Source organism: Colius striatus, chromosome 12 (assembly GCF_028858725.1).
Source record: "Colius striatus isolate bColStr4 chromosome 12, bColStr4.1.hap1, whole genome shotgun sequence".
In the NCBI taxonomy this organism is placed as follows: Eukaryota; Metazoa; Chordata; class Aves; order Coliiformes; family Coliidae; genus Colius; species Colius striatus.
Genome location: NC_084770.1, coordinates 25,786,831 through 25,812,907, shown reverse-complemented (window position 1 = coordinate 25,812,907; position 26,077 = coordinate 25,786,831). Strand labels below are relative to the sequence as shown.

At 42.3% G+C, this 26,077-nt stretch overlaps 1 protein-coding gene across 4 annotated transcripts in view; it reads left to right on the top strand.

Moving 5' to 3' along the window:
- Positions 1-26,077, top strand: part of MAP3K13 (mitogen-activated protein kinase kinase kinase 13) — an 80,090-nt gene that overhangs the window by 22,986 nt on the left and 31,027 nt on the right. For 3 of the 4 annotated variants that reach the window (XM_062005525.1, XM_062005528.1, XM_062005526.1), the window contains one exon: positions 6,828-6,973. The gene's annotated coding sequence lies outside the window, so the exon portion shown is untranslated. Of the gene's footprint in view, positions 1-6,827; positions 6,974-17,110; positions 17,147-26,077 lie in introns of those variants that run through there. The other variant, XM_062005527.1, reaches the window with a different exon arrangement.

Genomic DNA, 26,077 nt, shown 5'->3' with positions numbered 1-26,077 from the left:
AAGGTCTAATACCTCAGAAATAAGTGAATTCTTCCCATTTCAATATCAGCTTGAATGGTGTTATTCTAGGTTTTAATGTAATGAATTCCATACAGAAGCTACTTGATCTTTCCATGTAATGTCTAAATCACCAGGGCACACCTTGCAGTCTAATTCAGCTGGCTCAGCATCCCCTCTCTTCCCTGAGTTGCTGGTATCTACATGTTGGCCCTGGCCCAGTTGGCAGTAAGCTCATAGGAGAGCCTCTGAGATGCTCCTGCCTGCTGATTTGCTGGGAAGACTTTGTGTAAATGAAATATAAAATATGTACAGTCATTTGTACCTAAGTGGCTTCCAGCAAACTCAACACCACAAAGCGAGCAGAGCACTGAAGTACCTGTGGAGGCATCATGGGAGAAGCACTTGTTTCCAGTTGCTTGCATTGTTTGTATAATCATTTGTTTTAAAACCAGTCTGTCCAAAAGGCAGCATGACTGTGGGCACACTAGCAGGTTGGATGACAAGGTGCAAATGTGGGCTCTTTTATGTTTCCCTGTGCAGAGATGGGGTCACCAGGAGTCACAGCATGGTTCTGGTCTCCGTAAAGAAAGGATGGATCCTGAGTTTTATTTCCCCTCTTTTTGTTGTTTGTTTGTTTTCAAATCTTCATTAACAGAGGCTGGATGTTTGATCTCCTCCTTTTCTCCTCTTTTGTTTCATCTTTTTGGCATTTATTTCTGAGGAGAGCTGCCCTGCTGGAGATGCTCCCATCACCTCTCACACTTTTGCTCAGACCTTTTGCCCAAGCCAAGCACCCTGTGGGCATCTGAATTACCAGCACCATTTTGGTTATACCTTACATCTTCAGGCTTCAACTACTGCCAAACATCTAATGGTTATATGGAGTGAAGCACTTCTGCTACAGTCTGCTGACACATAAGGGGTTAAACTACAAGAGCTTTTTATTAATATTGATAGTTTAAATTGTGCCAGAAGGCTTTGAAAGCAGGATGGTGGACAGGGCAGCAGGCAGTAAACACCCTTGAATGACAATACTGCTCAATATTTGCTGTTAATTGAGAGAGGCAGCAGCTGCTGGTGTGCAGCTTCAGCCAGGATGAATTAGTAATGAGTCTGTAACTCTGGGTTGGGTTTTTTTCTGGTTAGGAGTTGCATCAGCTCTTTAAGGTTCAGTAGCTTGTTTGGGATAGAAAAAAGTCATAGAAGGCCTTAAACTGAGGATTTTATTTTGTTTTGCTGTGCATTCTCACAGAGCTGTGGTGTCAGTGATAAATTTGGCAACGGCACTGAAATTGCCTTGTATTTAAGGAAGAAACCTAAAGATTTTGGTCAGCTTTCCTGTCCTGCATGGCAGAAAGTGGGGACTGGAATATGTTTCATAGGAGGAAAGGCTGCAGGAACTGGGGCTGTTTAGTCTAGAAAAGAGGAGACTGAGGGGGGATCTTATTGACATTTACCAATATCTCACTGGTGGGTGTCAGGAGCTTGGGGCAGCACTTTTTTCGATGGTATCTAGCAACAGGACAAGGGGTGATGGGATGAAGCTGGAACACAAACACTTCCATTTAAACATAAGAAAAAAACTATTTTACTGTGAAGGTGAGGGAGCCCTGGCACAGGCTGCCCAGGGAGGGTGTGGAGGCTCCTTCCTTGGAGGTCTTCAAGACCCTCCTGGACACATTCCTGTGTGACCTGATCTAGGTGGGAGCTGCTTCTACACTGGGGTTTGACCGGATGATCTCTAAAGGTCCCTTCCAACCCTACCATTCTATGATTCTGTGTAGCAGACAAAGCAAGCTTCTCCTTTGAAAGGCTTTTGCTGCTTTCTCACTGGCTTCCAAAGACATTTTTGGTTGGGGTTGCTTTGAGCAGGAGTTGTGGTGTAACTTTCTTTGCAGGACTGCACTGCAGGTCGTGGTCTATGAAATAGTTCTGGCCTTTGCTGGAGGGACCTGGAGAGGGAACACAGATTCAACATTTTCCTGGTGCTTTCTCTGGAGTTTTGCCATGTTAAATGTGTTGAGTTTAACCTTTGAAAACTTGCTGATAGCTCTTATCAACCAACAGTTAAAATAACAAACACTCCCACCTTGCTGAGTTGGGATAGAGACTTCCCAAGGCCTGGGCATTGTACAGGAGTGGCATTAATCCAGGCACAGCAACCAGGCTGGGGACACAAAGTTTACTCTCTGAAGAAATCAGCCACAACTGCTAATTTCATGCTATTTATGCAGCCTTCTCTGTAAGTATTTGCTTCAAAATGTTTTGTGCAAAATACTTGATGTGATGGTGAGAGTGCAGAAGCAGGTGATGGTGGTTGGCAGCATCTTTAGCAGATCTGAAGTTGGGCACAGGAAATGAAATCCAAGCTCTGTTGAAAACAATGCTAACAGTCCTGTTGATTTCAGTACAGTTTGGCTTCAACCACAAGTAGAAGGATTTCAAAGGAAATAATGTTTTATTTGTTCAGTTCTTTAAACAAAATCCGTCTGCAGAGCTTAGCATTTCAATCCAAATACTCAGAGTGCTGCTGGTGTTTTGTTAGGCTGAGGAATACTAGATTGAAGTCATTCCTTGGGTCCAAGATGATAATGTTAGAGGGGGAAAAAAAATTCCAATCAGTGGGTATGTTTTGTAACCCTGTTTGCAGTTTGTATCATTTCTGTGTTGCTTACATTTGGGTTTTCTATCTGTTCTATTCATATTAGTGGTTTTTACCAAGTGGGTAATGCATTTATGCATCCTTAAGAGCTTACATCTGCTATACACAATGCTGTCTTCTGTAGTGGCTTATAGATGCATAAAATCTTTTGGGTTGAATCTGGAAAGCAAGTGCTAAAAGCCAATCAAATACTATAAAAGGTAGTGGTAAATGGAAGTGCAGGAAGAGCTAAACTCATCCGGTGGTAAAAGTCCTTCAGCCTCAAAAGTTGCTTCTCATCTAGGCCACTGACAATTCCTCTCTTTGCTAGCAGGTAGCAAAAGATGTTTTAAAATCTGTCCTTAGAAGGCTGTGTATTTTCATGTAAAACTGAATAACTGATCCCAGTGGCATCTTGCCAACTTCAGGCATCTAGTATCTCCTGGCTTTTACCAACGTCTCTCCAATTTTATGTGCTATTCTCTAGATATGAGTTGTGTTTAAAACTGTCATCAACTACAAACTCTCTTTTTTGTGTCTGTGTTTTTGATTCTCTTGAGTCTTTATTATCGTTTCATCCATAACATCAATTTAGAATATTTGGGGTTTTTAAGCCAGAAGGTACACCTTGGTGTGTTTGCATGAACCATTATTGTCTTAAAACAGTGGTGAAAAAATGTAATTACTGGCTTTTTGGCCTTTTATTTTTCATTGATTCATTAGAACCGTGTAACTCTCTTGTAAGCAAAGGCAAATATTTGTATTTTTAATATTTAAACAGCATAAATTTGTCTAATAAACCTGTTTGTGTAGTTACTCTGGTTTTTATCTTAAAGTGTCCACCTTTACTGCTGTTGGAAGGAGTTATGAACTGCTTGATAAACATTGTTCTTAGCAGTGTGCTAATTAGGAATTAATCTGTATGCCTGTGTTATATGTCCCCTAGTTGTAGAAGGTGTTTTTTGCTAGGTGTTCAATATGATCTGTGACAAGATGAGTACATCTTCAGCTGGTTTGGTGTGATCAATTGTCTACACTTCAATGGAATTTGGATACCACGTCTCGCTTGTGTCGTGTCCCCATCTCACTCTTAGGATGTGTCTGTGTGGCCACTGTACTGGTGCCAGTGAGTTGTTGACTGGGTGCTTTTGTAAAACTACTTTGGCACCAGCTCCTACTAGAATAATGCTGGTATTGATAAATGGTTGTTTCAGCCTGGGGTAATGTACAGCAGAGCTCTGCTGACTGATCTGACTCGGGGTTTTGTTGTTCTCTGCACATTGTTGAGTAAGATGGGAGAAGTTGTCCATGAGGAGCATTGCCACTCATGTAAAAAATGCCATGTGAAGGTTTAGCAAGAGCCTTTGGTGCACTGGTGGGATTTCCTTCTGCTGCTGGTGGTGGAGGGGTGCAAATAAGCAGATTTACTACAGTCGTGTGCCTGTCATTCCCAGTATGGACATGCTGCCTCCAGCAAGCTGATTGACCTGGAAGTTATTCTGTAAAGCAATGGTTAATACAGGGCTGGTACAGGGTAAAGGAGGTTGCAAACTGATACTTCCTTGTGCAAGAATACCGTGGTATCGTCATCCTCATTTTTACTGCCCAAATACAGCCTCTGAGTGTGGCCTGACCTTGACTTCACAAGATTTCTCTTACAAGGAATGTGGAATGACCTTGTCTGGTTTTGTGGCAAATTAGGGAAGATAAGAAGACCAATACAGTGCTAAAATGAAGTAACAGTGGCAACAAGACTTAAAGTGGTGTTGGTGAAAGACCAGCAGATACATGCCAAGTTGAGTTATTAGTGCTGGGAATTTGTTTTGCAGGACTTCTTTTTGCTACCCCTTGGTCAGTAGTTTTCTACCTCTTGGTTAGTAGTTTAAGGCACATGGAACAAAATCATTTAGCTGCTATAATTGTGAACTGTTTCTCTGAAATAGAGATTTTTGTGTTTCTTTCCTGTAATACAGTGCAGCTGTTATTGTCCTAAGCTGTGTGTGTAATTGTAATGGCCAATTCACAGTTGTACTTTTGAGATGGCTTTCTAGGGGTCCCTCCCACAGAGCAATTCACCCCACACTCTTCACAGCTTTTTCTGCTATTCCTTTATTCTTCCACTTTTAATTACTGGTGGTCACATAGGCAGGAACAGTTGCTTTTGATGGTAACATCTGAAAAACAAACAGCTCCTGCTGATAGTCATTGCTGTCTCCTATGCAGGAGTGCTGGGGGCACTTTCCTTCATGCTAAGGATTGTTGTTATAGATCTCATTATAGTGTTTTGCTACATAATTTTGTAAGTGATCCTGAAAGTTAAGCTTCAACATGACCTGGACAAGCTGGAGATTTGGGCAGGGAGAAATCTATTGAAGTTCAACGAGGCAAATGTAGAGTCTTGCATCTGGGAAAGAACAATCTCCTGTACCAGTACAGGTTGGGGAGTGAACTCTTTAAGAGCAGTGTAGGGGAAAGCATCCTGGGGGTGCTGGGGGCAGCAGGATGAGCATGAGCCAGCAACGTGCCCTCGTGGGCAAGAAGGCCCATGGCAGCCTGGGGTGGGTTAGAAGGGCTGTGGGCAGTAGGTCAGAGAGGTTCTGCTCCCCCTCTGCTCTGCCCTTGTGGGACCACATCTGGGATATTGTGTCCAGTTCTGGGCCCCTCAGTTGCAGAAGGACAGGGAGCTGCTGGAGAGAGTTCAGTGCAGGGCCACTGAGATGATAGAGTGGAGCATCTCCCTTGTGATGAAAGGCTGAGGGAGCTGGGGCTCTGCAGCTAGGAGAAGAGGAGCCTGAGGGGTGAGCTCATTCATGGTTACAGATACATCAAGGGTGGGTGTGAGGAGGCTGGAGCCAGGCTGTGCTCAGTGATGGCCAATGACAGGACAAGGGGCAATTGGTATAAACTGGAACACAAGAGGTTCCAAAGAAACACAAGGAAGAATTTCTTCCCTGTTGAGGTGAGGGAGCACTGGCAGGGGCTGCCCAGATGGGCTGTGGAGTCTCCTTCTCTGGAGACATTCAAACCCACCTGGGTGAGTTCCTGTGTGCCCTGCTCTAGGTGGTGCTGCTTGGCAGGGGGTTGCACTGGATGAGCTTTTGAGATCCCTCCCAGCCCTTGAGATTCTGTGATTCTTGTAAATTGAAGTGTGCACTTTTGACATGGGAGGGGAATAAGTGATTGCTTATTCCTACTTCTGCAAAAGATTAGGAATATGCTGAACTTCATAAACTTTGGAAGTGCTATTGAGACCAGCTGAATCACATGTGGTGCATGACTTGAGGCAGATGGTGCCTATGTTCTTGCAAGGCCACGTAGCTTTTGTTATCTGAAGTCTTTTAATTGTGGCAAGACAGTTGTGCTGCAATTACTGAATCCCTTCTTCAGTGTTACAGAAGCCCTGTCATGTCTGTGGTGATTAAGAAAACAAGGAAAACAATGTTTGCAGGTAGAGAGAATTTCTTTTAAAGAGCAGTTAGTTTAGTGTTTGCATTAAAGGCTATGCTAGCCAGTTGTGTAATTTCCAGGTGCTGATTAATAGTAGGAAGAACTAGGCCAAGCTTTGCAGCCTTTTAGATTTTTTTTGTGGAGTGGGAAGATGATGCAGTAGGCTCAGACTTGGAAGTCTTGGTATTTGTTGTCTCTTTGCATGCACGTTTCTGATATCAAGAGGAATAATATGTCAGGAGTTGTTTGTATGTGGGAGGACTGTAATCATTTTTGCTTCTCCTAAAATTTCCTTACAATTAGAAAAACAAATAGCTTGGCGTTTAGGTGTAAAATAAAGTGTAAATTATCCTTAATAGATTATCTTGAAGTGTGTTATTTTAAACTCTAATTCAGTGGTGAATGATGTAAGTCTGCAGTGTGGAAAGCTGTGAGCTCTTCTGCTGTGAGCTCTTCTGCTGTGAGCCACATGCTTAATTTAGATTAAGATTGTACCGTAAAAGGATTATAGACTGTGTGCCTATGCTAAGAAAGGATGTACTAAATGTGTTGAGGTCTTGTACTACTCCTAGCTTCTTTTTCAAAGTGCATGCTTAATTTTGGATGCTTTCTGCTGCATTTAAGTGTGCCATGTAACATCAGGATGTGTTAATGGGATGTTTTGGATGGATGGTGGGAGCATTTATTTAAATACCTTTTTGCTCAATAGGATTCTGAGTTTTCTTGTGCTTCTTTCTAGTGAGAAGAATTCAGTGCTGGACTGTCCTAAACATTATTCATGGTGCAACTTCAGAGAACAGCTCGACTTACCTGACTTGAAGAAGAGGCACATGTGCAGTAAGCCAAGAGGACATGGGCTTTCAGTGCATCTGGAAAAATGATCAGGTATCAGCAGTTGTTAGGTTTAAACTCTAGTAACCAGTCAGAAGCTTGACTGGTTACTAACACAGTCCTGCAGTTGTCATTAAGTTGTAGGTGTGCTTTCCTTTCAATAGGAGGCAAGGGGTAAGTTTACCTTCTCGTTTTATACTGTGTCCAGAGCCATTTCCCTGCTGAACTTGCTCAGTTGCAGATGCCTCATGGGAACCAGTTCAGATGTGAGTGAACATGAAGGGACAACTGCCAAAGAGGTGTTTGCATAGACTGAGTTGAAGTTAATCTTACAGTGTTTAGTTCTTTCAAATGTAGCTTGAACTCTGGAAGCATTTGAATATATTAATTCATGTTTATTGATTTTGTGAGGGGGTGACTTTGATACATTATTTTTCTATTGTTGTAAGTGCTTTTCCATTGTACTTCCTGGGGTGATTGGCTGGAGAGTGCAGATGTCCTCACAGGAATCCAGGCTGTTGTAGCTGGAGTCGGGACACCAGGAGACTTGCCAAAAATGCTGTGGTTCATTTTGAAGTGTGAGCAGGTGTAGGTTCATTAATGTAAGAACTACATGGTTTTAGCTGTTTGTTTGTTTTGAAGCAGCTGTTCATAATTTCCACAATGATGTCCAATGTCTAAAGTAATATCCAACTTTTTAGTATTGGAGGTAACTGCTCTGCATAGGTATTCAGGTTATCTGGCTCACTTGTTCCTGTGGCTGATGTCTGTTGGCATAGGCAGCACAGAGCTTGTGCATCTCTGGTGTCCTGCCTCGGGTACTTCCCCTTGGCAAGTGTCAGCCACGATCAGGGACTTGCTTTAGCAAGCTCACAGCCTGGTTTGTTACAGTGAAGGGGGATTCATTAAAAAGTTGCATGTCACTTCTGTGGTAGGCAGCATTTCTTTGGTTTGTACTTCTGTTCACAACTGTGCTGCCTGTCTTTGAGAAGACAGAGCCTATGTCATGGAGGAGGTGACTGCTGTCTGGGAACAGCCGGGTTTAGCTCAGGGAGAGGAACTTTAGAAGGCTAAACAGGGCAGGGGAGGAGGGGGGAGTGAGAGATGCAATAGGCAGCCATGAGCCTGCAGTTCATACAGGGAGACAAAGGTAGCACTGAGAAGCAGGCAACGCTCAGAGGTGATGAGAAACTTCCCTAGGGACCAGAGAACTGTTTGCTGCAATTTGAACAGAGGGCTACATGGAAACCTGGAACCAAGGTGGCACAGCAGGCAGGGAGAGTTGTATATAAACCCTATTTTCTAGTCTGACTGACCTGGTTTCTTTGAGTTTCCCTTACTGAAAACATTCTAGTTCATATTCTAAGGAAACTTGGTGTTCCTCCTTCAGGGAGTTCCCCATGAGGCTGAGGTCTGTATTTGGCAAGGAGCTCTGACTGAAAAGGAGCCCAGTCTCACAGGTTGATCGTGTTGGCTAAATACAATTTCATCTTTTGAGGAGTGGCCAGCCATGTAAGAACACCTTGGGACACACCAGACTGACACTGACCACTTAGGGCACAGGATTAGGAGCTTTAAGATAACATTTGATGTTCACATATACTGTCTATCATCTTGCTGTCAGTTTTCAAATGTGATGTAAATGACAGGAGGTTTCTTTTTGTCTCATTTTCTCTACTCTTGTCTCTGTGTGAGGTTTTGAAGGTTTTTTGTGTTATTGCCTTCAATGTTAACATGATACTTACTGTGGTTTTGGGTACTGCTGTTCCTAAGAAGGTATCATCTGTAGAATGTGTCACATATGCAGGTTTTTAATTACATCTATTTTATGCATTAAAAATTAAATGGTGGGACTTGAATGTTACCAAACATTCATCAACCCCTACCATTCTGTGATATCCCTGTGTGAAGAAATGAAAGGCAGCAAATTGTGTAACATTTTAGGAATTAAGTCTAGAGGAATAATTTTTTGAGAAGAAGTTTCTTTTCCAGATAGATTCAAGCTGAAAAATCACTTTTTCTTGTCTGACTAAAACAATCTAAAGTTTTCTCTAGTTAGGGAATGGATATTTAAATAACTCCAGAAAACATTTAGTTGAGTCACTCAAGGAGACTGAAAAATGCTTCTGTTCTATCCATTTCCTTAGTGTTTGTATGATCTTTGTCATAAAGAGATACTTCATGCAGAGAATGCTACAGATACATAAGTTTCAGGAGGTGCCTGAGCCACCTCTGAGGAGGATTGCAGGAAGATGTGAGATGGAGCTGCATTTTGGGATTCATTTCTTAATACAAAACCTGTCAGTTTTTACTGTTCTGTGAGGAGTGGTGGGTGCTGTAGAGGCAGAGCATCCATATATTTAGACTCTAGCTGTCTCTCATTACAAGCTATAATTGAGGTGAAGTAATTTACCGAAGGATTAAATTCTCCCTTGATTTGAACCTGGTTTCATCTCAGTGAAAGCAATTAGTTGCATCAACCACCGTGTCCTTGCTTCCTTACTGACAGTTGCTTCAACAACATTGCTTCTTTATTTATCTTCTGTTTTTTAGTCTGTAGATGAGGGACTCAATGTTGGAGTGCTGGATGCAGAGCAGCAGGCTAATAGAGGTGGCTTAAGGATAGAAAGTATGGCTCCTAAGGAGGACTGTGACACTTAGAGATGGCATGAAGTAGGAGAGCAAATGAACCAGGCAAGCTTCTAATCGTGTAGTCTGTCATATTATTTCTTTTGTGCCAAGTATACAAGCACTTTCTGTAAATGTTTCCTTACTAATAAGGGGGAAATTGGAGTTTGAGCAGGCTCACATTTCTCTGCTTGAAGGGAAGTGCAATCACCTTTTTAAACTGTAGGTTATAAAACACTCATGTGAAAGACTTGTCCTGGGAGGTTCCAGGCTTAATGCTTCAGCTGATATGTCTCCCAACATGGCTGTTATTCTTTCTCCTTAGCCACAACCTTAATTTACTTATTTTCCCTGGATGGGCAAATCCTGTGCAGTATCAAGTTGATGGTTTGATTGAGTTGCAGTATTGGGACAGTGGGTAGCTTTTACGTGCTCTTTTGGTGAAAGCTGTTTAATTTTTGGCTGTCCCTTGAGGTCAACTTGGTGGCTTAGTTCAGAAAGCAAGTATTTGGTATGCCATGCAGCAACTCCTGGGAGAATGTCCTGCCTTGGGCTGCTGTCTACATGGTACTGCATTGTCCAACGTTGCTCTTGAAAACAAGGATCAAAATCACCACTGCTGATGTTTATTGTTCTCAATCTTAAGATTTTGGACCAAAAATCTGTTAATCGTGATTGTGACTATTTAAGGTATTGCTGTAACTCTTCATGAAGTGAGTAATTCTGTGTTGTGATACTTCAGAGAGATCAAGAAGCCTCTTCTAGGATTTGCATTTAGCAGTGGAGGAATAGAAGAATACTCTTGGGAGAAAGAGAGGAAAAAAAAGCAGTAAGCTCTGAAGTTACTGATAGCTTCATGAGTGACACCAGCTCTGGAGGAAGATGCTGAGCAGGGTTTTTTTTGTCTTGAGAATATTTACATAGGGCTGATCCATGGTTCTTGAAGGAACTTTACCACACTACTACAAAGAAAAGTGTTAGTACTAAGTTTAGTGCCTTAATTCTGTCAGTCTGACATCAGTGCTTGAGTTCTGCTGTAACAGCCTTTCAGCAGTTCAGGTTTTGTTGTGGGATCTTGCTTGACTTGGTTTTGTTGTTGGTTGGTTTTGGGTTTTTTTGGTAGAAATCTGAATAATATTCCAAGGATGGAGAGATTTAATTTGTCAAAACCTCATACTGCAAAAGATCACATGAATTTTTTAGCTTCTGAACTTGCTGCAAAGCTTTTAGTGCTCCAGTGTCTTCAAGAGATCTGAGAGGTTCCGAGAGACCATCTTGACCCTCTGCACAAAGCATCATCACTGTTGCTGGACAGATCTTGAAATGATTGTTTTTTCCCTTTCTCTCCTAATATAGGATGCAACATGACTTCTTGAGGCTGATACTTCACTCTGTTTACAGTTTAGAGAAGTCCTAATAGCCTAAATCAATTTTCTTGTTGCAGTGTGGGTCCATTACTTTTTTTACTCACCATAGATGTGGAGGATAGGTTTCCTCTTTATTTGCAGTAACTGTTTGTATATTCATTAGTAATATATCTCAATCTAAGCTATTCTTCTTACTCTATTCAAATTGAGCAGCCTCAATGAGTTAGCTCACTCATCCCTCGTAGCTCACCTTATTAACACTCTTGTCTTTTAGTTCGGGAATGGTTTTTCTCTCTCTTGACAAGCCTGAGCTAAAAATGGACTTTAACAAAGGCTTTATCAAAGCTGAGTAGATTGGGAATTTGTACTCCTGTCAAAGGATAGAAATTGCCTTGTTTGTGACAACTTGATGTTTATACTTTGTGCTTGGTCTGTGATCATCTCTATCCCAATTCCTTATCAACAGAACAGCTGCTCAGCAGTGGTTTCTATATTTATGCAGGTGACTTTTTTTCCTCTGCACAAACCTTGACCTTGGCAAATCATACCACATTTTTAAATCATTTCTCTAGTGTCATTAGTTCCTCCCTGCTATAGCTGCCTTTTCATCCATGCCTTTTTGTGGGAATACCATAAATAATACAACTCTTCTTTCCACATGGCACCGATACTGACGCTCTGTTGTCAAATCTCTCATTTCTTTTGCAAGCTCCTGACCTGGAAGAGGAAAGGTGACTGTAGCTCAGCTGGCTTTAAAAATGTCCCTTATAACTGGTAATTACACATACTTCATTTTAAATTTTGTTTTTAATATTTCCACTGCTTGCAATTCCATTAGGATTAATTATTGCTGTGGAAGATGGGATGTTCTCTGGGAGGAATATTATTTTGTGACCAATTCCCTGAACAAATAGATCTGCTTTCCTCACAAGGCCTCTGCTCAGGGTTTCTACAGATTACTTACAGAAGAAAAAAAAACAGTAAATAAACAAACACACTTTAATCTCTTGAGTTGTATTTTGCTACTCCTGACTATCTGCATTTAGGCAGGCTTCCTGTTTGTTCATCCTCTCCTTGATAATTTTACAGCCCATTGTCTGATTTCAACCACATGTCAATGATGGAGGTTTCAAGATAACAGAATTCCTACAGGTTTTGTACAAACAGATGGGCAGCTTGGAAAGAGATATAGATCAATGTCCTCACATACCCCTGGCTAAGGGAAAGGACGTGGCCAGGTCCATGCAGGTTCAGGTGACAGAGTTCCCCCAAGGCGGAAGACATTAGTTTGCAGCTTCCCCAGACACAAAGGTGGTGTCTGTGTGCATGTTCTGCTTCATGTGTCTCCTCTGTGCTTCCTGCCAGCTGGCCACGATGACTGTAAATCTGGGAAGACTGTTGTTCACTTGCTGCATTAACTGCCTTTTTAGCAGCAAGGAAATGGGCTGGAATGTCTTGGATGTAGCAGTGTTTTCTTTCCTAATGGGGTTCCACAGCTTCTCCTAATGTCTGAGGAGCTGGGCTGTCCTTCAAGAAGATAAAATTCTTCCTGGTAATCTTTTGCACTTCCCCAGCCTCATCAGTGAATGTTCTTAACCTTGTAGTGGCATGCCTTCTCGGTTGAGAGCCTGAAAGGCAGGGTGAATCTGAAAGGGCAAGTTTGCTGGGGAAAACCACCCAGAAACTCCTTAAAGAATCCGTACCAGCCTCAGAATTAAACAAGGGAAGACGTAGTACATTTGTCTTGTCATTGTCTTTTAGTGCCTTTAATGTCAGTCAGAAAAACCAACTGGCACTGCACAGAAGATGGATTTTCTGTAAGAAGCCTCACTTGATAGCACTTTTGAAGATTGTAGGGTGGGGGTACAAATCCATGAGTTTGTTTGAATAGCTTTTGGGTAGACCCTTGATGAAATGGGCAGCTTTCTCTCAGGATATTTTGCATCTATGATTTTGTAGCCACCTCTCTCTGCTTTCACTTTTAAGCAGACCTAAGCATCTCAGCATGGCTGACATGCTGTTTTGTGAGCAGAAGCAGCTCTGCTGTTTCTCATCTGAGAGAGTCCGAGCCTTGTTCCAGTTCCAATACCCCTATTGACTGTGCAGCAGCAACTTGCTCACCAAAATGTACACCCTACCTTTATCCTACCCCAAGGCAGCCTCTTAATCCATATGGGGCTCATCTGCCAGTCTGGTTCACCTGCCTTTGCAGAGAGGACTTCTCAAAGTCTCAGATCTGGGGAAGACATCATTTAAATGTAATTTAAACATGATTTAAAGATAATTGGATTTTGTTGTTTTAGTCTTCCTTCCTGTTGCCCACTCCACATTAGGACATTCAAAACATCCAAAGATTTTATGGATTTTAGAACTTGACAATAAAATGTCCCCTCTGGCCATCTTACCCATGTAAGTATTTTCCTAGGCTCTCTCCATTAGAGAATCATTTGCAGTTCCATTTCAGCTATTTATTCACCCAGCTAGAACGTTTTCACAGTGGATTCCCTCCTGTACCTCCAAGTGTGTGCTGAGTGTGTTTATAAACAGCCTTGTTGATGTATAATTATGAAATTAGCCTTTGAGTCACTTTCATCCCTTTTCTCATGTCCCGCTCTGGTAGTGGGACATACCACAAGAAGTGTTAGGCATCTGCTTTCATTTCCTTCTTACTTGTGTGTTTATTACTGGCCACCATGGGAGATGGGATGCTGAGATAAACAGGCATTTGGTCCAATGCAGCAAAACCATCCCCTTCCAAACTGAGGTTCTATTAGGATTTTTTTTGCCCCAAATCAGCATCAAGTTACCAAGTCCTATAATTAGCAAACATATGCTATTTTTGAGTATTGGCATAACATCATTATTCTCTTCTGTGATTTTAGTATTTTCCAGTTTATTAAAATTGAAGGTCACAAGATTGGAGAACTTGTTAAATAATTATTTTAGGACGGGGCTCAAATTAATATGATGTGCCAACTTGAAATGTTACGCCTAGCAGATGCTGTATAACATTCCTATTAGTTACTAATTGGCTTGGAAGAGCTTAATTATCTTGTCTCTTTCAAATATGGCAAAGGAATATTCTTGTGCACCCATTACCACCAGTTTTGCCCGTTGCATCTCTCTCCTAGTGCTCTAGTTTCTTGGTTACCTTTCAGAAATCCTGGTACCTGTGAACTTTTCACTGGCATTTATATGGGCTCTTAAGAACTCTGAGGTTTTAGAATATCTTAGACCCTTGTTGAGGTTAGTAGGTATTTTTTTTCCTGTGTTCACACTAATACTGAAGTAACCTTATCCATAGAATGGTGTTTGGGCATCTGATACTGCAGAATTCACTGCTTTTCCCAGTGTTTTTGTCTGATGTTCCTGTACGACCTGATCTAGGTGAACCTGCTTCTGCGGGGAAGTTGGACTAGATGATCTCTAAAGGTCCCTTTCAACCCCTACCATTCTATGATTTCTCTTGCTAATATTGCTCTGCTTAGTTACCCCTGAGACATCACCAGAGCTGTGGAACATGTACAGTTAAAACATGCAACTGGTTGCAACTGCCTCGTTTTCTGATGCTGTTATTTGGCCACCAACAGTCTTGTAACTGCCATCAATTTTAGGCCAATGATTGTTTTTTCTTTCATAATGAGTTAAGGTAGTTATCTCACATTAAATTCAGGACCTATATGTTGGAAAATTTTCACCTGAGCTGTTGAGATGTTGAGCGTTGCTGTGCTGAACCAAGGCACCCCAGAGGAGAACATCTCAAACTCTATGTGCAAGCTCCTTTCCTCTACTGGAGTCTTCCTGGTGTTCTGTTCCCACTTATTTTCCCTGCTGGATATTTGGGGTTTTTTAAATGTCACTGCAGTTAACCTTTGGAAACCTCTAAAAATTCTTTCCCTTTCTATTTTCATTCTGACTCTCCTTGTTCTGTACCAATATTTCTCCCTTTCAGCCAATTCTTGCATGTGAAAGGGGTGCTGTGCTCCCACTTCTAGTTCCTGAGTTTATCCCTTTTTCCTGCAGGGTAAAGGGAGTAAATTAATACTTTTGTTCTTTTTCAAAAATGCCAAGGAAATCTGGAAGCTGTCATTGTTGTACCATGTTGGTGATGTGGGTCGTAAAGCAGTGTGTTGGGCACTCTGGTAGGGCAGAGGGAGCAGGTCTAGGTGCAAAGTAACCTGATGCAATGGGGGTTTGAAATCAAGACATGAAATGATCCCTTTGAAGAAGACATGTCTCCCCATACCTCCACTCCTGTTTCTTCTCATATATAATAGTGATTGATCTGTGGTTGTGGTACTCTCGGGGTAGAAGTCTCATGCTTTATGTTCTGTGACTCTTAACTTTTGCTGAAGAAAGGCCTCTTCTTTAACTGGTGCTTTGCTTTGATCTTGAAAATAGGTAACAAGAACTTGCATTCATTTTTGTTTTCCCTGGACAGCTTTATAAAGCTCTGTTTAAAAGCCAAGCTTAATTTAATGTGGCTGCTGTTGAATTCAGAGCATACCAATATATTCCTATCAACGCAAGTCTTTGGTGAAGTAATAGGATCTAATAATTCACTATGATACAACCAAGTGCTGAAGATGTGCTGGGAAGCAGATGTCCATAGATTCCCAAGCCAGTTCTTTTGGTAGAGGAGAACTGGATGTACTGGCCTGACTGTCGTGCTCTTTGCTCCACATTAAAAAAGCATTAACACCCCCCCACACACATACACCCTGTCTTAATGCATACAAAAACCTACCTGTCACCTCATCTAAGTGCGTTTTTAGGCTAGTGTTGTTCTCTGTAGGTGTGACTGTTGGCCTTCAGGAAGGCTTTTGCATCCTGCCCTCCCTCCACACAAGCTGCTGTCAGTGGTGCTGGCTCACATCATATCAAGTAGCACAAAATCTTTGATTTCTAATCCCACATCTGCACTGTTGTTACAGCCTGTCCTGGCTCATTTGGGGACATTACCCAGGTTCCATAAGGGAAGGTGGGATTCTCTCATACTTTCTCTTATGGTGTGCTCCACCAGAGTAAGTTTTGGGACATCTTATTTTGGCAGAATTGCTTCCTACTTGCTAGGAAAAGGGATGGTGAAAATAATGGAAACTCTGTCTCTTCATTTGTAGACTATCAGTTGTTTAGGAGGAGTTTTAGAGACCAAATGAATGAATTCTGGGAAACCAGAATTCAGATGGTGTAATTGCATAGCTTACAGCTTTTCCTTCAAACCTTGACCTTAATTCCTATTTATGCTGATCCTTCCTCTCCTTCCTTCATATTTCAAAGATATAAAGTTAAGGGAACACTTGTGCTCTTCCCCTGTCTAGATGCCAGTTAATCACAGCAGCTCTTACATGCATTCACCAGGACATGGCCATTTATTTGGGTGTCCAAAAACAACACCCTGCTTCTTTGCATCTGGTGTGCAGAGTTAAGTATGTTCACTGGAACTAATAATGATAGGGAAATGGCTTTGGGCTGTGATATGTGGATCTTGTGCCCAACGCTCCTTACGTAGCTGCAAGGGTGAAACTGTGGGTGCTCTGATTTGCTTCTGCTGTTGTGAGCCTGTCTGCCGGCTGTTGGGAATGTTTCAGAGTCGAGTGCATCATGTTGTCAGTGCCCCTGGTTTTATTTTGTTGGTGCTTTTGCATCACTAATCAAATACAAGCCCTCCATTGTTCTCCCTGCAGCTTCCTCCCAGGACGTGCTGATATTTAGTTATTTTAATAACAACACCCAGGGTCTGTACTGCTGAAAGAAGCCAGAGAGATGCTGAACCCCTTTTCTGCTTGCTAGCCGCGTTGGAGTCGCGTAACAGATGGCTGTCATTTGATACGCCGTTGTTATCCAAACCGCACGGAGGGGCACAAACTTGAAGGATGTTCCTCGCCCCATCCTCCCGATGCCATTTTTACCCAACGGCCTCCCTTCGGTTGCGGCCGCATTGTTCGGGGTGTGCGGGCGAGCCCCCGGGGGCCGCTCCGGTCCCGCCGCCCCGCGCCCGCTGCCTCTCGCGGTGCCGAATCCCCGAGCAGCCCGATTTTACATCCATTCATGAATCCGTGACGTCAGCACGCTTCTGTGCTTCTTTGCAGCAGGCTGCAGGATTGTGTGGGTGGAATTTCCTTTTATTTTGCAACACTTCCTTTTTTTTTTTCCCCCCTCTTTTTTTTTTTTTGCCTTCCATCTTTTTAAAAGAAGAAAATGGAGCGTCATGGAGGGAATCGGAATCCTTGTAAGTATTCAGATGAAAATGTCTGTCTTTTTAAGCGTGTGTGTGTGTGTGTTTGCTGGTCAGCGTTACCCTTTCGCCATTTATTCCAGGAGGACAGATGGATGTTGCTTTTCTGATGTGAAAGGGCTGAAAAAAAAAATGATGCTGAGAGAAGAGGAAACGTGAAGCCTTAATTTCTCTCTCCCTGCATATAAATCTGATAGCTGGCCTGTCCTTTTGCTTGTCAGTGTGCTAGACATTTTTCAGTTGCAATCTTGCACCTTATCTTCTCGTGCCCCCCTTTTAAAGGGGAAGGGAACGGCAATGGAGAATGGATGTACATGGAATGCACAGAGAATGACACGAGATTCACTGGAGGTAGCAGAAAGAAGCAGAATTGTATTTTGTTGCCTTCTAGAAGGCTGTAATATTTTTTTTTCTCCTTGTGGGCTAATCAAACAATTCATCTGTTGTGTGGCAGTAATAAATAAATTAACTGTATTTCTGAGATGAAGAAGACATGTTTCTGTTTCTGTCAGCTGGGGGGGAATCTCTTTCTTTCATTATTGAAAACAGCAGTTTGAGCTGTCTCTGTTGTGCTTGAGCACATGATATTTATTTTCTTTTCACCCCTCCTTTTCCTAGTAGATGAGACAGCTGAGAGTGCCATCGCAGTTCACCCATCCTGTTCACTGGGGCAAGATTTGTCATAGTCTTGCTTACCTGGACGGGGCATGATGTCATGTTTTCTGCCAATGAATTGAGCAGAGCTACTCTTTATTTTTAGTGGGAAGAGGAGGGGTGGCAGGGGGTGTGATTTAGGTACTGCAATAGTTTAATCGTATCGAGCCACACATCTCTCAAGTAAATGATAAATTGGATGGTTTAAGTTGATGAGAAGAAAGATGACATCAGGCCCACGTGTTTGGAGATACTGGTTTTATCCACAGGCAGCCTGCTCGGTAGCGACAGCTGAAGGAACGCCTTTTGAGCGATAATTTTGAGGGAGAAAACACAACAGTATTTGAAATGAACACCCCAATGAATGAATGAAATTATAGATTCAGCCAGTTAGCCTCAAAGCTCTGGGCACTTCTCACCATAACTGCTGTGTGTATAGCCACGGACATCTTGGGAGATCTTAGACTGGGGAGGTTAAAGTTGTCGTTGGTTTTGAAGTTTTTGTTACTCTCCTTTGTGCTGTGTCCCCAAATGTATGCGGGTTTTTGTTTCTAGAGAGACACGACCCTTTGAACCTCTGCTTCTTTAACAGACTTGGGCTGTGAAAAAGAAAGAAAACGTGATTTTAGTATAGCAGGAGGTTCTGTTTGTTTGTTTAGCTTTAACACCAGTTTTGTTTCCTCTCTTTTGGGCCTCCAGTCTGATTCTTTGATCTAGAATGGTCTGGTCATTCAGATCTGTCTTTGTGCCCTGCTGCCTGATAGTTAAATTTATAGCTGGCATTCATTTTGACCCCTGTGCCTGGAATTAGCAAATACCTTCTAGCACAGAATATACGGCAGGGACTCTTTCCACTTCTCAGCCGTGTGTGAACTTGTGTTTAAAAATACTGTTTGGGTTGCCTTTTTTTATCCTGATTGCATTTTTAACCTTCCTCTTTTGTTTCCTGTTGTCAAGATTCGGTAAGTGGCTTATCTCCAGTGGATCAGAAAATTGAGTAATGGTTTCTTTGAAAATCTGTTCATAGGTAAGCCCTTTCACAATTAGTGATTATTCAATTATGGTTCTGCTGTAAGCAGTAGCAGGATGAGAAAGGTTTTAACAGTTTTCTTGTGTGTCTTATTCTAGGTGGTCCTGCTCTGGCAGCGGGGTTGGACTAGATGATCTTTCAAGGTTCCCCCAAACCCTTAAGATTCTGTTGATTCTGATGACTTTATTTTACAGCAAATGGTGATGATTGATTAGATTGGAGTTGTTTGTGTCTGGCTTTCTGCAGTCAAGGTGTGTGGAGTAGAATTCAAGCAGTGGGGCTTCTCAAAATGTCAGAGTTTTAAAATAAAGCTTTTCTATGAAACAGTCAAAGTTTGACATCGACCGTGTGAGCAGGTTTAACGTCAGTGCAGGTTCCTCTTTGGCTCTGGTCTTTGGGGCCAGGGTAAGATGCCTGAACCTTGCTGTGCATGGAACACTTTAGCCTAGCTGGCACCTGAGCCCCCCCATTTGAAGGATGATGGCAGGAGGCATACTGCTCTTACAACTTCCAGGGAGCTTCTCAGCTGTAACTGAACCAAAACGAGTCAGCTAAGGCAAATGTTACCTGTGCATCCTCAGAAAAGGCTGAAACTCTCAGGAGTTTGGCACTTATTCAAGCCCTGGCCAGCTTATGGGACTATTTTTAATCCCTCCTTGACAGATCTGTCCCGTGCATGGGCTTAGGCTTTTGTAGGCTGCTGTTGTGACATTACAGCAAATCACTCCCAGGTTTTTTTGAGAGGGGAACAAATATTTCTCCTAAAACTTGTGCTGCCTTGAGTTGAACAGCAAGTCGGCAGCTGTGGCAGAAGTACCGAGGTGGGCCAGGAGCAGAAGGGCTGTGTGCACTTCACCCCTGTAAATACTCCACATGCATTTTGACCTCTGTCCTCTTTCCCTGTTTACAACTTCAACTGAAAAGTAGGTTGTTGGAGAGGGTTCAAAGGCATTAGCAACAGCTGGGTGTAGGCCAGGGTGAAGAACAGAGTTTTCTGTGTAAAGTACACAGGTTTTATAATCTTCCTGTGAACCTGGAATTGTGCTGTTTCTTCTGGAGCAGTCGCTAGCTCAGGGTGAGAGGTGCTGTAAGGGAAAGAAAGAGAAGGGAAAAGGGTGTGGGTGAGAGCTTGGGCTTCTTCCAGCATAGTGGGCTTGAGGAATGGAGGTCTCTCTGTGTGGGCATTTTCTTCATTCCTAGGATGCTTGACCTTTCCTGTCCCCAGCTGATTACTCCCTTACCTTCTAGAGGACACCAAAATCAGTAATGCAGCTATACAACTGTGCCTTTCCTGCTGAAACACGGCAAATCTCACCTCACCACCCTTATGTGCCTGAGGAGACTGTCTGATGTTAGGTTTCAGCTGGAGTGATCCAGTAGAGATGACCCAAGGGTCTGAGTGCTGCTTTGGAAGGTCCCTGCAGGCTTTCTGTGAAGGCCTCTGGGGGCTCCTCAGCCGTTCTTCAGTCTGTGACAGAGTTGTGTGTGCTGTCTTGATTGTGTTACCATCACATAACGCTTTAGTGGCCTAAGAATAGGATCACAGCTTTCGGATGCTGCTCTAACCCCTTACTCTGTGTTGGTAATACAGGCTTAATAGAAGCTCCTGAGCAAGTCATTGTGCTTGCTTCTCTATTGAGGAGTAATCCTCTTTGCTCCTGTGTGGTGCTTGCTAAGTATAACCCAGTGCTACTGTCATTTCTCACCTGAGATCTGCCAGCTGGGTTTCAAGAGTCCCCTTCCATCAGGCGCACACATTCTGGTACCCAGCGTAGTGTTGATAGAGATCAGAGCAGAGCACCTACTCCAGTATTTTTTGTGCTTTGATGAATAGTTGTTTAGTTACTTTAATACTGAGTGTGAAGCATGTAAACCGTTAGTGCTGAGAAGTTGGTGTGCACAGCTTTTACATGTCAAAAGTGCTTTGCAAACACTGAATAATTCATATCTACTACAAAAATAAGAACAAGCATGTGAGTGAATATACCTGAGACCGGTCTGATGCCTCACACAACCTAAAGTGAGAGTTTGAGGACAAAGATCAATACCAAAGTGTGATTTTTGGGGAATCTACTGAATGAATCAAAGATCTTTCAGACATTAATTAATCTTAACACTGCTCCTTGGAGGAAAATACGATGTTTTGGTTCTGTAAGTGGGGAAAATGTCAAGATACTATTTGTTGGTAGCATGGGAGCATTTTAATGGCTTCGTGCGTCAATGTCGAAGGGGCTGTATGGCGTCTGTGAACTTCAATGTGAGATTTTCCTGGGTTTTCTGGTTGTGAAATACATGAGTTTAAATCCTTTAATCTGTAATTGTTATTAGTAATATAACATGGATCTTTAATGAGGCAAGAAAAAAGGTGCAGAGTTGTGAAGGATGAAGAGAGAAAAGGAGTAAGGCAGAGCCTGAAGTCTGTGATTGGGTTTGAAAAGTTGTTTCATGCTCCAAAGACAGCTGGAAAAATGGAAGAGGACACTGTAACTTAAGGTCAGTTCTGAATTTTGATCCAAGACAGATTCTAGTAGTAATTCAGCAGTACAAAAGGCAAATCAGCATTTAGTCTGTCTCTTAAACCAGCTGAGTGTTTTACAGTAGTATTGATGAGCCTGTGATGGAGGGTATCAATGGTCAACTAGATACCAGAACATTGTATATGAAACTTCTGGTGTCTCATGTATATACATTGCTCAAGACACACCAACAACCAAAGTGTGGGGAAAACACAAGTAGCAAATGTGCATACAAAGTTTAAACTGGTTTTTGTCAAGAGAGGTTCTTGTAAGGGCATGGTGCAAGGTGATGCTTGGTTTGTTAGCCCCAGCCCTACCCTCCAAAGGCAGGTGGTTGAGAAGTCATCCCTCCTTCAAAAAAATGAGGGCCTCAGTTCAGAAGCACAGAGAAGGGCAGCTCTGCCACAAATGTGTGGCACCAAAATCCTGCAGTGACTGTGAGAATCATTATGCAACATCACTTATTTCCTATGGCATCAGATTATGCAATTTCTGAGCAGAAGAATGCAAAGCCCTGGAAGAACACAGTCGCATTTTAGCAGATCCAAAAATACCTTCTAGAGGATAGAGGAAGCATTTCTGTATGTAGTGCTGAAAATATGCCATTATGTAAGCTGCTCACTCCCCAGACTGTGCTTTGCAAAGCTGGTAGCAGGTGAAATAGGAATCAACCTTGCTTTCATGGAAATCAGCTGAAGAGGTCTCCCTGAATACAAGGGAGGGTGGATGGCTCTTTGTCTGCCTTGTTTGGAAAGATATTTCTTTTGCTTTGCATGTTCCTGGTGCCAAAAATAGAAGTGGATGCTTCATTTCTTTTTCCAAATCAAGCACTTCTCTCCCTCCCACCCTCCCCAATTCATAACCTTGTGTTGAAGGAGTTCCTAGTTAAATATTTCCTAGTGCTTGTGGAGGTAGCAGTTCATTCCTATGCTGAGAACTAGTGCAGGTGCACAAGTTTCATATTGGGATAAGACTCACACACTTCTCTTAAGGTGAAGTAATGCCTTGGGAATCTACTAAGTTTCATTGGAGGAGTCAAGGACACGTCAGAAAAGGAGATCTGGTTGATACACTCTCGTGGGAGTTTATCAAGGGTACTTACCAGAGACTCTTAAAGAAACTAAACAGCTATAAAATCACAGGGATGCCCATCTCACAGGTGAAGGTTTGGTTAAGTGATATAAGAGTAGGGGTAAATAGTAATGTTGAAACATTTTTTTGCTAAAAGGAGGTGTCATATGGCTCTGCTTTGGAGATTGCACTGCTCATATTCTTCCCACCTTTTCTTCCCTTACCCTGACAATTTAGGAAGGTTCTGAAGCAAGAGCATGTAGGCTGTGAGACTATAGAAGTAAGGTGTTCAGGGTGATAAACATGTAACACTTGCAGAGAGCACTGGAAGGCTCTTGTGAACTTGGATGGTATGATGATCAAACTTAGGGTTGATTGAATGTTGACGTCCTGTACCTAGGAATTAGGCTCTGACCTAACTTACAGTGCTCAAGAATGACATCTTAAGTTTTTAAGATACCCAGGGAAGTTAGTTCAGCATCCTGAAGCATGCTTAGACACCAGATAGCATTAGAGGAACAAGCAGGAAAGCAACAAAGAACAAAAGTGATCATTATGCCTTTGTGTGTTTCTGTGGTGTGTCCACTTTGGGGTTTCTGTCTGTTATCTTACTCCCCCAACTCTAAGGTGATAAAAGAGAAACGGAGAAGATGTGAGAGGTGATCAAAGATACACAGCAACTTTCATATTGGGAATAAGAAAGTAGAATGGGAATTTTGTTTTTACTTGAATAAGGATGTTGGAGGATGAAATGGTTCATAAAATCACAGCTGACATTAGGAGGATAAATAGTGAAACACTGAAAGGTTGTTCAAAGAAAGGAATTAGATGCAAGTTGCAAAGTGAAGAAGAGTTGGTGTTATCTTTATGCAACACACAGTCAAGCTACAAAACTCTGTGCTACAGCACAGTGGTTGCCAAAGTGTTCTGGGTAAATACTTAGTGGACTATAGAATAGAAAAATCCCACTGTATGTTTCAGATGGAGAAGAGAGTCACGGAGCTGCAGATTCCAGGGAGCTGGGTGGCCCTGTCCTGGTGAGGTTTCCCTGGCTGCAGGTCTTATTCTTGGGTGTTGGAGGCAGGAAATGGGGAGAGATGTGCCTGTCAGTCTGCTGTGGTATGGTTTATTCTTACTCTGTAGTCTAGATGCCACTTATTTCTATTCTAACAAGCTTAGTTGGAATATATAATAATATATAAGGTGCATAGCAAACCTCCAGCTGGCTCTGTGCACAGAGCTTGAGTTCAACCATTAGGATTATTTCTTGGCTGCTATACCGTGCTATTTTTGTTGTTGTCAGAAAGGGTTCAGACCAGAAAGTAGTTCTCTTCCTCAGTGATACAGTGACAGACAAAAGTGTATTACAAATGTGAAATCACTTCTGTTCAAAATGATAGACCAAATATATCAAATAAAGACTAACTTGAATCAGGAGGCACATGAGCTTAAGTTTCTGTTGTGATAATATGGACATAGCTGCATACAACATGGTTTCAGTTCTGTGGTCTCATGAGCTTAATGTCTCTGGCCATGCTAAAATAGTCTGTTAACATTTAAAATGATGATGATAGTTGTGAACCCTGAGCAATTGCTATCACCTAGCTCAGATGGGGATTATAGTGCCTGCAAAAGTTAGTCTTGAGGTGGCATCCAAATATTTACTGGAGAAAAGAATTAGAAGAATGTATTTCAGTCAGTATTCTGCAGAAGGTACAGAAATGGTGGTGTGCTTATCTGACAACCAGAAGGAACAGGGTAAAGCATAAAGAAGTGCCAGTGTTACAACCTTTTGGTTTTCCCAGATAAATCTGCAGTTCTCTGGTAGAGTGAGTTAGGGTACGTGCATAAATGTGTTCAGAGCTGTTGCAGCCACAGTCAGCAAATCTCAAGTGGGACAAATGAAGAGTTTTTCAACTGTTTTATCAGAAATCCCTTTGGTTTTGACAATGTAATAATTATGATGTTTAAAAATAAGGCTGGGTTATGGCTGAGCACTCAGGTGAGTGTGAGGTGGGATGTATGTCCTGATGTAGAAGAAATGGACTTCCTTGAAGGAGCAGTGTGTCAGGCCAAAAACTGATAGATTAAAAAGCCAAAGCTTGTGCCTTGGGCTACTCCATTAGCTTAAAGCTTTGCTCTAAGGAGGGCTGGTCTGCACTGAGAGAGTATGGGCTAGCTTGATAGTATAGTTTGTCTTTTCAAAACTTCATAAAGTAAAGCTTTATTACTTTTTCCCTCCTCTTCTTTTTTTCCTGGAGAAGATTAAAGAAAGGCAGAGCAATTCTGGGTGACGCTTCAGGATATGTTCCTTTGCAATTGCTTCTCTAAATAATGTGACTTAAAAACCACAACCAAACCTGTGAGAACAAATTTTGCATTTTGATGGTGTGAAACTCCTTCTCTGTTAATAAATCTGCCATTGCAGTTTGTGTTCAAAACAGGCATGCAAAACACAAGCATATATGCCACAGAAAGTAAATCCAAGTACAGCACAAGAGGTCTGCTCATACAGCATTTTCCTCACCACGAGACCAGGAAAAGTTTGTTGGAATCCTCTATAATAAAATCACATGATTTCAAAATCCAAAGGTTGGCAGTGACAAGCAAAGCTCTGGTACTTGCTAACTCAGCAACAACCAGTGCTTTCCTGTGCTCAAGTTGTATGGTCTGGAAGGTCAAGAGATGGGAGAGGACTGTGTATCAACCTATTGTAAATATTCCTTGTAGAAATTGAGAGATAATTGTAGGGAGCAGGAGAACTCTGTTGCAAGATACGTGTAGCAAGATAACTTTGTCTTATAAGCATGCTTTTTGCTTTTTTTTGTTAGAATCTAGAACATTTTAAAGTGTTGGCCCAAGGCAGGAGTATTGCATTAATCTTGGGATGATACACACATAAATTGCAGTTGTGTTATCGGCATGGAAAGATGTAGTTACCTTGCTGTGCCTAATGCAGCCAGGAGGAAGCCACACTGAGTACCAGGAAAAAGCAAGGGAGCTCCAGGACTTGAATGTAAGTAGTGCTATGGACAGGAATCTCATCTGTCCCTGTTATTTGCCAGCTAGTTTCTGCCAGCTGCTCTTTTTCAGCCTGTAAACGTGGATCAGAGAGTTGCTTTTATTTTCTTTGTGGTTGGAAGTGCAAGTGTAGAAAATGCTTGACTGGGGAGGTCCTGTTAGAAGGAAACTAACCGTGTTACCAGACATTTGTGCTGTTGGGAAACTGAGCTGCGACTGCTTTGTACTTAGGGCAACCATCACCGCATACTAACATGTTGTTTGGGTGCTGTATCTGGAGTTGTGATTTGCTATTCTATTTTTAGCACAGCTCATAAAGGAGAAACTTCCTTTAGGGTCCATGCAAGGCGTTTCTTTAACTCTGCCATGTCTTCAAACCTCACTGTTGCTTTGGTGCTCTCAGAAATACTGGGCTTGTATAGACAGCCATGTGCTTGAGGTGTGAACACTCACTAGGGATATGTTTGCAGGAGTAGACACAGTAGCAATGTGAGAGCGTGCCTTGTGATAACTGATTCACCTGCCCTGGTGTTGATTTGGTTAAACTGCCGTTTCTCTAATGGTTTTAAACTGCAGCTTGGGCTGTCTGATGTGTTGAGTTGCGGTTTTGCATCTCCTGGAAGAGGTGCACTT